This window comes from Meriones unguiculatus, chromosome 7 (genome assembly GCF_030254825.1).
Source record: "Meriones unguiculatus strain TT.TT164.6M chromosome 7, Bangor_MerUng_6.1, whole genome shotgun sequence".
Classification (NCBI taxonomy): domain Eukaryota; kingdom Metazoa; phylum Chordata; class Mammalia; order Rodentia; family Muridae; genus Meriones; species Meriones unguiculatus.
The window spans coordinates 59,492,164-59,505,111 of record NC_083355.1 but is presented as its reverse complement, the minus strand read 5'-3'; the positions used below and the strand labels follow the sequence as shown (position 1 = coordinate 59,505,111).

General features: G+C 45.2%; 1 long non-coding RNA gene and 1 pseudogene across 1 annotated transcript in view; one reads left to right on the top strand and one right to left on the bottom strand.

Moving 5' to 3' along the window:
* The first annotated feature begins 1,377 nt into the window (after nucleotides 1-1,377).
* LOC132655419 (uncharacterized) overlaps nucleotides 1,378-12,948 on the top strand; it is a 57,217-nt gene continuing 45,646 nt past the window's right edge. Inside the window, exon 1 of the long non-coding RNA XR_009593225.1 lies at nucleotides 1,378-1,474. This is a non-coding gene — a long non-coding RNA (uncharacterized LOC132655419). The remainder of the gene's footprint in view (nucleotides 1,475-12,948) is intronic.
* Nucleotides 2,782-3,047, bottom strand: LOC110552744 (DNA-directed RNA polymerases I, II, and III subunit RPABC4-like; annotated as a pseudogene).

Below are 12,948 nucleotides of genomic sequence, written 5' to 3'. Positions count from 1 at the left end.
TTTCTCATGGGAAGTTCTGTTTCTGGCTTCTGGGTGTCACAGTCTGTGCAAACAGCAAGCCAGGCTCTGCCACAATCCTCACTAAGTCAATTAAAAGAGCCAAATTAATAGTGAAAAGCAGCAAGAGGATACTTATTCAAAGAGGACGGATTGGGAAGAGAGACAGAGAGTCCTAGTGACTTCCCAAAGTTCACCTTTGGGGGTTCCGGTATGATTAAATAGAAAGCAAGAGCTCTGCATAACCAAACAGTCTCCAAGGGTGGCTCCTCCCCATTGCCTCAGCTGCGAGCCTCTTCTGGAGGTCAGTTTCTCAGACAGTCATCTGACATGCACATTTTTCTTCTGGAAACAAGGTCTTTCTCTGGGTGCCCTCGAATTCAGCCATTTCCTCTCCCAGTACAGGAGATTCCTGGAGACACTGGGGTTTCTTCGGGTCCATTCTTTCAACAGTCTGACAAAGAGGGAAGTAGAGGTATGTCTTTTAGTAAAAGTATTCATTCCTGCCGGACAGTCAGTGACACCATGTTGTGTTAAGTTTGTGTCACCACTACAAGACAACTGAGATAAACAACATCAGATCTTATTTATTTATTTATGCCTTTTGGCCCACGGTTTCGGAGATCTCACTTCCCGACCAGGAGGCTCTGTTGTCTCTGGGCTTGAGGGGACACTGGCATTAAGGTGAGTGGAGCAAAGCCACTCACCTCAGTGTGGTGTGACTTTTCTTGAGGAGATCTAGAGAAACACTATATTTGCCCCAGATAGGGTGCTGACAGACCAGAAAAGGAGCCCGTCCAAGCCTGGGCTGGCGAAGCAGTGCTTTTCTCCGGGTTACTTACAGGAGTGTGGGCCACTTAACTTGTAAATCTACCACCTGGAAATCCCAGGCACACAGGCAGCTGTGCCCCCAGTGAGACTTGTATCTCCTGCATATGCTAACTCCCGTCCCCAACATCCCGACTCTCAATAGCCCATTAAGTCATGGTCCTGTCAATGGATTAGCCCATTGATGAGGTCTGAACCTTCACAGTCCACTCACCTTCCAAGGGCTTCACCCCCGAACGCAAGAGCTTTGGGTAAACAGTTCAGATCCAGATTGTAACACATGCTCCTTTTGGGTTTCCTCTACCTGAAACCTTTGCTCTTAATGTCGGAGGCTACAGAACAGAAGTGTGAATGTATTTACTCTGTCCTCACGAGGCTCACTTGTCCTGTTTGAACATTCCGTTCATTCACATGTTTCTGCTCATTCAGAATTCTTGAGTACCAGGCTCTGGCTACTACTTTGGCATTCTCAGTCAACGTCCCCAGCCTCTCAGCCATTTTTTCCACAGTAAACTGAAGAAGCAAATGTTGGAGGAAGTGAGTCCTTACTAGTACCCATCAGCACCTTCAGTTCTCTGGGAATCCAGCCAGTATGGGGTGAGGCAGAGGAACTGGGTGCTGGACAACTCACTGGGCTGCCAATTTCTGAGTAAGTGAAGGCACTCTGTGTATATGTCTCTCTGTCTGTCAGCCTCTGCCTGTTTGTCTGTCTGACTGTGTCTCTGTGTCTGTTTCTGTCTGTCTCCTCTGTCTCTGCCTGTGTGGAAGGGGCCATGCAAGCTTAACAGTTGGCATCAGTAATGTCCTGCTCTGACATGGGCTCTGTCACTCACACAGTGCTTTGGCAGCTCCTATTGTCTCTGTAGGACTGTGGAACTGTAGTTTGGAGACACATTGTCTCCCTTAGGTTTCTGTACTTCCAGTCCACAGCAGAAGGAACTGTGATGTACATGATCACTGCGTGTTCTCCTTTTGATATTTCTCCCTTGAAGTCACTTTCATGAAAGAGGAGAGTTTTAGGAGTTGACTTGCTTCTCCCACTCATGTCCATGGCTACGTCTGTCCATCTGACTAGCCCTGTACTGATCACCTTTCCTCAGACAGATTGGGAATGGTTTCCTGGCCTGGAACCGCTTCATTAGCAAATCTCCCCCTGATGAAGTCCTGATGATTCTTAGGTCCTGTCTGAGCCCATCAGGATCCCCTATACTTTGAGAGTCATTTGAGAGTATAGAATGTGTGTACTTCAGTATGTCCACAGCACTGTCTAGTCAGAGGTCAGACTCAAAATTTTTTTGCTCTCAAGAGGTTGCAAGGCAGTGAGAGAAGCAGACGAGTGACCAGGCAGTAGCAGGGAGGCAAGCTTTGGGCCTCTGTTGGAATCCCCTAGCCCACTGCTGTGGAAGAAGGGAGAAGCAGGACTCACCTCCGAGTGCTGGCTCAGAGATGGGCATCTTGTGATTGGCAGAAGTCAGGTTCTCTTCTGGGGAAAAAACTTTCCCATGACTGAGTTGCTTAATAATGAGTAGGCAATGTGCACAAGGCTTAGAGACTTAGGGCTGAAGCTACCTTGGTGAGCCATGAGCAGCCACAAGTGTACTGAGCAAGAAAATCAGCCAGGAGAGAGATGAGAGGGCCGACGTGAGGGCACGTGGGTGGAGGGTGATTTCTTTTCTTTTCTATTTACTTATTTATTTATTCATTCATTCATTTATTTATTTTTGGTTTGGGAAAAAATTTTTAATCTTCATTGTGCATGAGAATACAAGAACAATAAATTAAAAGTCATGTGTTGAAACAAAATTTCCTTTATACAAAGCATTAAAATACAGTCACATTTCTAAAATGAAATCATAGGTATACCGTTGTATTCATTAAGCTAAATCAAAAGCTACACAATAAGGAGACACATCAAAGGGGCATATGTACAAACAAAGACACTCCTCAATTCCCGTTTCATCGCTCATCAAAACCCACCAATCTTTTAGTCCTTCTCTTGTACGTTATTCTGTATCCACATTCTCTGCATCTGATTGGATCCCTGCATTTTACTTCATTTTCAGTGTGACACTCTCCACAAATACCTATCACTGGCTGCTGTTTGGGGGTTGAATGTCTTTCTGGGTGTCCACTGTTAGTGCCTCCACAACTCGAAGATTCCCTCCTCCGGTCCTCGTGACTTCTAAAACTGTGTTCCACCTCACAACGCAGGAAACTTTCATTGTTTACCTATGTCCGGTGAGGCTGGAGTTCTTTAATATAAACTTCTCTCTAGGCTTCTTTCTTCTCTTTTTTAGTGTTTTTGTTTTGTTTAACAATAGGATGTTCCTGGATTATTCCTCCCCCCGCCCCCGCCCTGAGACAGGGTTTCTCTGTGTAGCCCTGGCTGTTCTAGAACTCACTCTGTAGCCCACGTTGTCCTCGAACGGGCAGGGATCCACCTGCCTCTGCCTCCTGAGTGCTGGGATTAAAGGTGTGAGCCACCATTGCCCTGCTGGATATTATCTGATTTTAATTTATATAAAATGATGTGTCAGTCTTGTAGGGCTGTCACAAGCAGTGACTTAATGCAGTGAAAGTGTATCCTCTCATAGTGCTAGAGGTTAGACATCTGTTTGGTGAGGGCTTCTGTTTTGTTTTGGTAAAGTTGATATAATCTAGAGTCATCGAGGGAGAGAACCTCAGCTGAGGAACTGTGTGCATCAGACTGGTCTGTGGGGCGTTTTCTTGATTGATGATCAGTGTGGAAGGGCCAGCCCTCCATGGGAAGTGCCGTGTCTGGGATGCCTAAGAGAGTAAACTGAGCAAGCCAGCAAAGCGAGCCAGCGAGCAGCCTTCCTCCGTGGCCTCTGCTTCAGTTTTTGTGTTCAGGTCCCACCTGGAGCTTGTGCCCAGGCTTCTCCTGGTGATAGACTACAAGTTGTATGATGAAATAAACCCTTTCCTCCCCAAGGTGGTTTTGATCAGTGTTTTACCACAGCAATAGAAAGCAAACTAATAGAGAAATTGGTACTAGGATTGTGGGACATTGCTATGACAGACCTGACTGTGTTGATTTGGGGGGAATTGTGGAAGTGTTTGGAACTTGGACTGGTAAGGCCATTGAGTGCTCAGAGATTAATTACATGTTCTGTGGGAGCTTGGAAGATAGGAAAGCTGAGAGAGCTGCAGACAGTGGGTGGAAATTTGAGAGTTTCTTAAAGACTAATGGGGCTAAATTTGAGTGATATTTTGAATCAACAATAGGTGCTTTCTGTTCCATCAAGGGCTGAAGAATGAGCTGTGATTAACAAGAGACCAGAACTACTGAGGTAAAACCTTGCCTCTAATGGGGGAGTTCCTAGCTATTGAGGGCTGAAAAATCAGCTGTGATTATGAAGAAATCAGTTTACCAGAAGCCAGAGGCCCCAAACCAGACCAATGACTCTTTGCAATGAACATTTACAGGTGAAGTTGTTTGGACAAAAGGGCATACTGTATTACACATGGCGACACACTGCAGCTTCCATGGTGAGGTTTTTGTTTTGTTTTGTTTTGTTTCATTTTGAGGGGGAGGTTGCAAGGACAGAGGGTGGAGGAGAAGAAGAAAAGGAGAAGAAGAAAAGGAAGAGGAAGATGAGAAGGAGAAAGAAGATAAGAAGGAGGAGGAAGATAAGAAAGAGGAAGAGGAGGAAGATAAAAAGGAGGAGAAGGAGGAGACCAGTATCTTTGAGTGAAATTGTCTAGAAATATTTCCTCAGGATCATTAAACAGAGCAGTGATCTAGAGGGAGCCAGGACTGCATCTCAAGCTGGTAGTTGAACTAGATAATGTGTAAGATTCTTCTACATCTTACTGACTTTTGTGGCAATCAAATTGAAGGGGTTATGAAGAGCAGCTGAGGCTTGGCGTTGTGAGAGGCAAGGAGAGGCCATTGAGAAGGTGCAGCCTCAGTTGCGGTGAGGACCCCAGTATATGGAGTTGCTAGGACTGTGGGAAGACTGCAAGGACAGGCAGGTGTGGAGGGGGCCTGGCCTGAAGCCTAGGAGACAGCCTATAGGTGCTGTGCTGGCAGAGCTGGAGAAGTCCAAATGCCCAAGCCCGGGGGAGGCCAGACATTGCGCACTGATTTATTGTACTGTTGAACTGTGGTCTTGCTTTGCTTTGATTGTGACTGTGCGTTGGTTCTTCTATTTTGTAGAAGCTCACAGTTAAGAGACTTTTAAAAAGTTTTTTTTTTTTTATTACTACTACAATTTATTCACTTTGTATCCTGGCAGTAGCCCCCTCCCTCATCTCCTCCCACTTCCACTCTTCCTCCTTCCCTCTTCCCCCACTATGTCCCTCCTTTAGTCCACTGATAGGGGAGGTCCTCCTCCCCTTCTATCTATTAGGTCTATTAGGTCTCATCAGGACTGTCTGGATCCTCCTTCTCTGAGGCCTAGTTAGGCACCTTGCCAGGGGGAGGTGATCAAAGAGCCAGCTACTGAGTCCATGTCAGAGATAGTCCCTGCTCCTCTTACTAGGACACCTACATGGAGACTGAACTGCCCATGGGCTACATCTGAGCAGGGGGTCTAGGTCCTCTCCATGCTTGGTTGATTCATCAGTCTCTGCAGGCTCCCTGAGCCCAGTCCCCTCTAGGCCTTTCTTTCTTTCTTTCTTTCTTTCTTTCTTTCTTTCTTTCTTTCTTTCTTTCTTTCTTTCTTTCTTTCTTCCTTCCTTCCTTTCTATCTTTCCTTCCTTCCTTCCTTCCTTCCTTCCTCCCTCCCTCCCTCCCTCCCTCCCTCCCTCCCTCCCTCCCTCCCTCCCTCCCTCCCTCCCTCTCTCTCTCTCTCTCTCTCTCTCTTTCTTTCTTTCTTTCTTTCTTTCTTTCTTTCTTTCTTTCTTTCTTTCTTTCTTTCTTTCCTGCTTTCTTTCTTACTTGCTTTCTTGCTTTCTTGCTTTCTTGCTTGCTTTCTATTTATTTATTATGTATACAGTGTTCAACTGCATGTACACCTGCATGCCAGAAGAGGGCACCAGACCTCACTATAGATGCTGTGAGCCTCCATGTGGGTGCTGGGACTCGAACTCAGGGCCCCTAGAAGAGCAGATGGTGATCTAACTTCTGAGCCATCTCTCCAGCCCCCTCCAGGTCTTTCTATCTCCCTCTTCTTCCATAAGATTCCTTGCACTCTGCCCAAAGTTTGGCTATGAATCTCAGTATCTCCTTTGATACTCTAGTGGGTAGAGTCTTTCAGAGGCCCCCTGTGGAAGGCCCTTGTCCTGTTCCCTGTCTTCTCCTACTGATGTCTACCTTGTTTGCCCTTTGATTTTTAGAGAGATGTTGGAGTTTTATAGAGACCTAACTTTCTAGAGTGTTGATAATTTTAAAGACTGGGGGACTTTTAAAGTTATACAAATATTAACAGGACATCTTGGAGACAAGAAAGGAAAAAAATATTTATGGTTTAATAGACATGTCTCTGCGTTAAGTTGACAGGGGTCAGCTGTGCTGGTTACATTTTGCCAAGTTTGACACGAGCTAGAGGCATCTAAGAAGGACTTCACCTTCACCTGAGAAAATGCCTCGCTCAGAGTTGCCTGGAGGCAAGCTCGCGGGATGTTTTCCTGAGCAGTGTGGAAGCGCCCAGCCCACATGAGTGGACCCTGGGCAGGCGTCCTGGGGTGGACAGGAGGGCAGACTGGAATGCCTGTCAGCAGTCCTCTCTCAGGCCTTTTACGCCTCAAGGTTCCTGCCTTGACTTCCCACCTCGACTTCCCCCGATGATGGACTGAGTTTGGGTGTCATAGGACGAAATAATTTAGTCAAAGTTTATCACAACAATAGAAAGCAAACTAGGACAGAAGTTTAATCTTTAGGTATCCGGAAAGTTGATGCCTTCTGAGGGAGAAATCATTCCAGGTGGATCACTGCGCATGGTATCCTTTGAATTCCGAACATGTTACTTCAATCTCTGCCTTCGTCTTCACCTGGCTTTGTCTCCAGGAGTCTCTGAATTATTTATTTATTTATGACTCTTGAAGATACTTTCAGTTGGGTGCAGAGCCAACTTAATCCTGGATAATCTTGTCAAGAAATCCTTACATGTAATTATGTAGGGTTGCATTTTGGTGTTTGAGGTTATTGTAGCTTTGGTGGGGAGCATAGCTGAGCCCATTACAAATGCTATGTGTTTCCTGATAGACTATTCAAATGGCAGTTTGATTGTGAGCTGCAAGAAACTTGCAGGCTTGGTGACATTGTGACATGGTGTTATCATCTTCCAGGTTCATGCTTAAGAGCCATGAATCAGGTTACAAAAAAACTCAGTTACACTTACATTCACACACACACACGACATATATACCATACACATACACACACACCATACACACACCACACACACGCACCATACAAACACACACCACACACATATCACACACACACCACACCACACCACACCATACACACACACACACACACACTCACACTCTCCTCATGTGGGCTGCTAGTTGGCCACACCTGGGGAGGAGTGTCTCTCAAGTGAGTCTTTGATTGCAGTAAGTTAATAAAACGGCTATTTGTTTAAATTCTAGAGTTGTTCCAGAGTCTCTCAAGCAGGGTGGTGGGTGACGTCGCTTAGAGGCCGCTGAGGTTCCTGAGCAGGTGCTCTAGCCTTCGCAGGGACTTTTATGCCCTTGTAGAAACAGCTCCGCACCACGTCACCCCCATCTTTAAGCTGATGTAAAGAAATCTCGTGATAACCCGCCAGTGGAGGAGGCCAATGCCCTCCTGGCTCGTTGCACAAGCCATTTTCTTTGCTTGGTGTGTTACTGTTTGCCTGCTCATTTTTCTAAGCTCAGGTTGAAGCTTCCCAGTTTCTTTTACCCTGACCCAAAAGATGTCCCCTTTTGCCAAATCCCACAGTACCTTTAAACAAAGAAGTTTATTTCTATGCAATGAGATTTCTTATTTTTCTGCCTCTTACCTTGAATTCTGGTTTTTCCTTTTTTCAATCCTCAGATCCTCACCCAGATTAAGAATATATTAAAAGTTCAATAAATATTTACTCATCAATAATCATCATGGGAATATCAAAACTTCCATGAGCTGTGAATAGCTTAGAATGTCTCTTATTAAAAATTAGTAACAAATACTAGTGAAAATGTGAATAAAGGCAGCTTTTATGCACTATGTTGGTTTTATGCATTGTTGGTGGGAATGCAAATTAGCACAACTACTATGAAAAATAAAAGAGAAGATGACAAAAAAAGAAGATGAAGACATACATGCGCAAGCTAAAAGGCTGTTCTTAGAGTAGAATAGTTAACCAGAGTCTAGGAGGGGGTTGAGGAAGACGAATTGTTGAGAGGATGCGGATACGTGCAGTTGCATAGAAGAAATAACTAATGTTCTCTAGCACAATAAGGTCACTGTGGTCAACAACAATTAAGTAAGTATCTCACAGGAGCTAGACTGAAAGGTTTTGGCTATTCCTAACATAGGGAGACAGTGTCAGAGACGATGGAGATGGTAATTGCCCAAGTCTAGTCTTCAGACCCTGTATCCATGCGGAAAAAGGTCACACTGTGACCTACAAGTATGAACAGTGAGTATCAGTTATAATAGAACATAATTAAAGGTGATTATGGAGCTGAATCTGTGGCCCAGTGGCTCAGCATGATGCCTTAGGGCCAATCTCCAGAAACTACACCCCAGCTGGACAATGGGGTTGCAGCAAATATTCTCAAATGCATGTGCATGGTTCCTCAAGGTGTCTAACAAAAGAAACCATTCAGGAGAGAGAATGGGAGCGGCAAACAGGTAGATCAGTCATTTTATCCATGTGTGGCGGTTTGATAAAAATGACCCCACAGGTCCATAAGGAGGCAAAGTTAAGAGGTATTGTCTTGTTGAAGTAGGTGTGCCTTTGTCGGAGGAAGTGTGTAACTGGTGGGTGGGCTTTGAGGTCCCAGAAGCTCAAGCCATCACAGGAAGACCTGCTGCCTGCAGCTCAAGATGTAGCACTCTCAGCTCCTCTCCACACCATGTCTGCCTGCACACCACTGTGCTTCTGCCAGGACGATAATGGACTACACCTCTGGAGCCCCAATTAAATATTTTTATTTGTAAGAGTTGCTGTGGTCATGGTGTCTCTTCACAGCAATAGAAACGTTAGCTAAGACATCACACATTGCTACTAGTACATAATACATTTTTTTCCCCTTCCCCTAAGGACCCTTTCTCTTCCAAAGAGTCATGTACCTTTGGAGCAACTCAGCCTTCTCAGCCTTGAGTAGCCTGATTGATCTAAGACAATCAGTGATTTCTTGCCAGTGATTGGTTCTTCAATGGACATGTCAATCAATTGTGGTCCATAAGACAGAAAAACCTCTGAGAAATGTCTTCTTGTTCTTAAGGAGAATGGGAAGAGACACTTTCTCTGCTTCTTCAGAGTCCCGTGAGGTCTGGAGAAAACACCTGAAAAAGTCTGTGCCATCTTGCCCTAGCTAGACACAGGATGATAATGGTAAGAGCCCGAATCTGCAGTGACTCAGCCTGTCTGCCTTCTGCTCCTGATAGAGGCTGTGGTTGGGCCAAACACTTCATTTCCTTGTTGCTGAAGGCTGTTCAGTATGGGCACTGGAACTTGAAACTGAAGGCAATCTAAGAGCAAGGCCTGAGACCAGCATCTTCTTGGCTTAACTGAAAGGTCACATCTCTTGTGAGTCTGGCCGTGCGTGCACTGGGATTTGGGAACATGAACCGTAGTCTGCTCCTTGTGTGCTTGAGCTGGCTTCATTGAGTTGGCTATACCCCCCTCAGACGGCAGAAAGCAGAGCTCTTTTTTCAGACAATTAGGTAAAGCCTGGTTGTGAACTGTCTAAAGGAAAAGATACAAAGCCACTAGGGCCTACCCAGAAAAACTCACTTCAGCAGAACCTCTGACCCAAAAGAAAATTTGGGAGACATAGAAGGCTTTGTTGTTGTTGTTGTTTTTACAAGACACAGTTTCTCTGTGTATCCTTGGCTTCCCTGGACTCACTTTGTAGATCAGGCTGGCCTCAAACTCACAGAGATCCACCTGCCTCTGCCCCCCCCAAGTGCTAGAATTACAGGTGTCCCCATGCATGGTGGAAGGTTTTTGTTTTTAATTGAATTAAGTGTTTGAGACTTGAAACGATGTGTGTCTGCTGCACGGATAAAGCAGCAGAGAGGGAAACTGAGAAGTGGGCCATCCATGCCCACATGTTCTATGAGTGGAAAAATCTGAATCCAAAAGAACTGCATCTCTTCTGACCATTTGCGGATTTGTCCCTTCCACCGTTCTCTATACAATGCAAACAGCTATTCTGCTATGCTCTTTATGTGTCTGTTATCTATGTGTAGGATGCCCACATGTACCTCGCCAAACATTCTAGATGGACAGGTGGATGCTTAGACAAATAAAAAGCATGAAACCATAAAGACATGAAAAGAGATTATGAATGCTTTTATTTTTTTAATTTAATTTTAGTTTTCAAAAGCTATTTTTCATTTCATTCATGTGCATGCTTGGGTGTCTGTGTGTCTGCCATGAATGTGTGGGTGCCCTTAGGGGACAGATGAGGGTATTGAGTCCCCTGGCATCAGAGTTACAGGCAATTGTGGAATTTTTGGTCCTCCGGGAAAGCAGTGAGTTCTCTTAACTGCCGAGCTGTCTCTGAAGCCCATGAAAGCTTTTTAAACTAATTTATGGCTGAAAAAGATTCAAAGCACAACACAAATCACAGCAGTCATTAAATAAGAGATTAAAAATTTAGCTACATTAAAAAAAAATCCCTCTCCTCATGCAAAAATGACCATAAGCCAAGTCAAGAGTCAATACTACAGAGAGAAGCAGCTGAGGCTCATTGTTACATAATCAGTGAGGAAAAGGCCCAAATCCAGGATATTATATCCTGATTGGCAATTTGGCAGTATAACTATCAGGACTACGAATAGCACACTCTGGTTCAGGAACCTGATTTGTAGGCATTATGGATAAGATCTATCTGATATGTTGATGTCAGTTCTACTAAATTATTTGTACACGTCTGTAGGTAGAAACCGCTTCGGTGTGAAGTGAATCGTTACGGCGTTGTTGGAACCACCATCAATAGGGAGAATGGCTGTGCAGAGGGTGTCTGCTGAAGTAATGGCTTACCGTCCATCGAAAAAGACTGTTTTCTCGTGTGGAATGATCTCTAAATTAGTGAGTGGTGACAGCCCAGAGACAAAGCCGAATGGCAAATGCCGTTTGTGTAAATAAAAGACTGTGGGTGGTACTTCTATACAAACTCACTTAAATATTTCTTCAAAGAAAAGTAAAACATTGGTGCTGATGCTCTGGGTGTGGATGAAGGGTCATGGCCGAAGCCGCAGCGAGCAGGAAGGTCCCGTGGATACAATTATGCGCCTGTTGAATTAGGATTATGGGAATGTGTTATCTGTCCAAATGCCTATATTACCCTTTAAAAATATTTTGAAAGAGAGTGCAAGAAATAAACCTGAGAAGTGAAATTCCATCAGGCACAGTGGTGCCTGCCAGAGATGCAGGACCCTGGGAATCCTGAGTTCCAGGCAAGCTGGCGACAGTGAGACTCCACCTTAAAACAAGACAGGAGCTAAGAGAAGAGAAAGAACTGTGAATTTGATTCTGTAAAGCCAGTGTGCCCATTCATCAAGACCAGGCTCAAACACCCCTACCTGCATCTACCAGTCTGTCCCCGCAGGGTGGGCTGAGGCCTGACTTGTCAGCAACCAGCCCCTGCAGCCATCCCTCCCGATCTAAGGTCAGGCCTGTCCACTAGAGATTTGCCTGTGTGCTTCCATCTTCCTTATGTTCTGGGAGATCTGGGGCAGGGCATAGAGGTGAGGCAGCCTAGATTCCCGGCTGGGCAAGCTCATGGGTGCACATGATTCCTTGAAGGGGGGGAGAGAAAGTGGTGGGGACACTTAATTTTGGAAAATATGGCAGCAACAGAAAGAAATTCCTCTGTTTGTGCAGGAGGTCTGCACCTATAAGATACCCTAACGGGCAGGACGAGCCGTTAACAAATCCTGGAAGGCAGGGCCGTCGCCCGCCTACCACATGTGCACTGAACTTGGCTCTCTCCAGAGCTTTGTGGTTGGTGCCCAGGACAGGAGGAGAGCTGGTGACTTGTCACATTCTGTCCCCATGTCTGACATGAAAAGGACAGGAAACGGAAAGCGTGGGACCGAAAAATCAATTGCGTTCTTCAGCTTTCACCATCCCTTCCGGGAGCTGTGGAAGTACATCGAGTGCTTTCATTGTCCAGGTTATTAATAACAAAGAGCCAACGCATTTCAACTCCTAAAGAGCCCTTCATCTCAAAGGAGCCGGTGTAATTCACTAATTCAGTTACCTGAGCTACATTTGGTAATTATTTGAGGATCGCTTCACCCAGAGGTGAATTTCGACGAGGGCTGTGACACAGCCCATAGTCACTTCATTCTCCAGTCAGTGCCAAAGCGGAATGCATAGCTAATCGGAATGTCCTCCTGGAGGATTTTCTCAGCGAAAACTTCAGGGAGATGGATACTGAAAGAATGTAATTAACTGCCTGAAATTAATATCTCCAACCTTACTCGAGGTCTCCTGACCTCTTTACTAGTGTCAGGGTAGAGAGGTAGCTTGTTTCAGAGAGGGCCTCTCTAGGGGCTCAGAGACTCGGGACCTGTGGGCACTTTACTGCTGTTTCATTTCCATCTGCATACCGTGTGCCATTCTTCTAATTGTGTGTGTGTGTGCGACTACAAATGGCACTGTATAATTATTTCCAGACATTCACTTCCAAAACCTGAAAACACAATTGAATTTGCAGGTTGTGCTTGTGGCCTTGCTGAACTCTCTCACTGGTTTGAGAAATATTTTTGAGAATTCCTAGAGATTTTCTCCTTAAACCATTACAGTGTCTACAGGTAGAGACAGTTTTGTTTCTCCCTAACTTATCTGGGTACCGTTTACTTCATTTTCTTGCTGTATTCACCTGGCCGGCTCACATTTTTCTCCCTAGGACCCTGCATTTAAAGGAATGAAGTTCTCAGCACGCTACCATCAGCAAAATGCTAGAATGTTGCTTGCAAAGATTCTTTTTTTTAATTTGGTTTTTGGC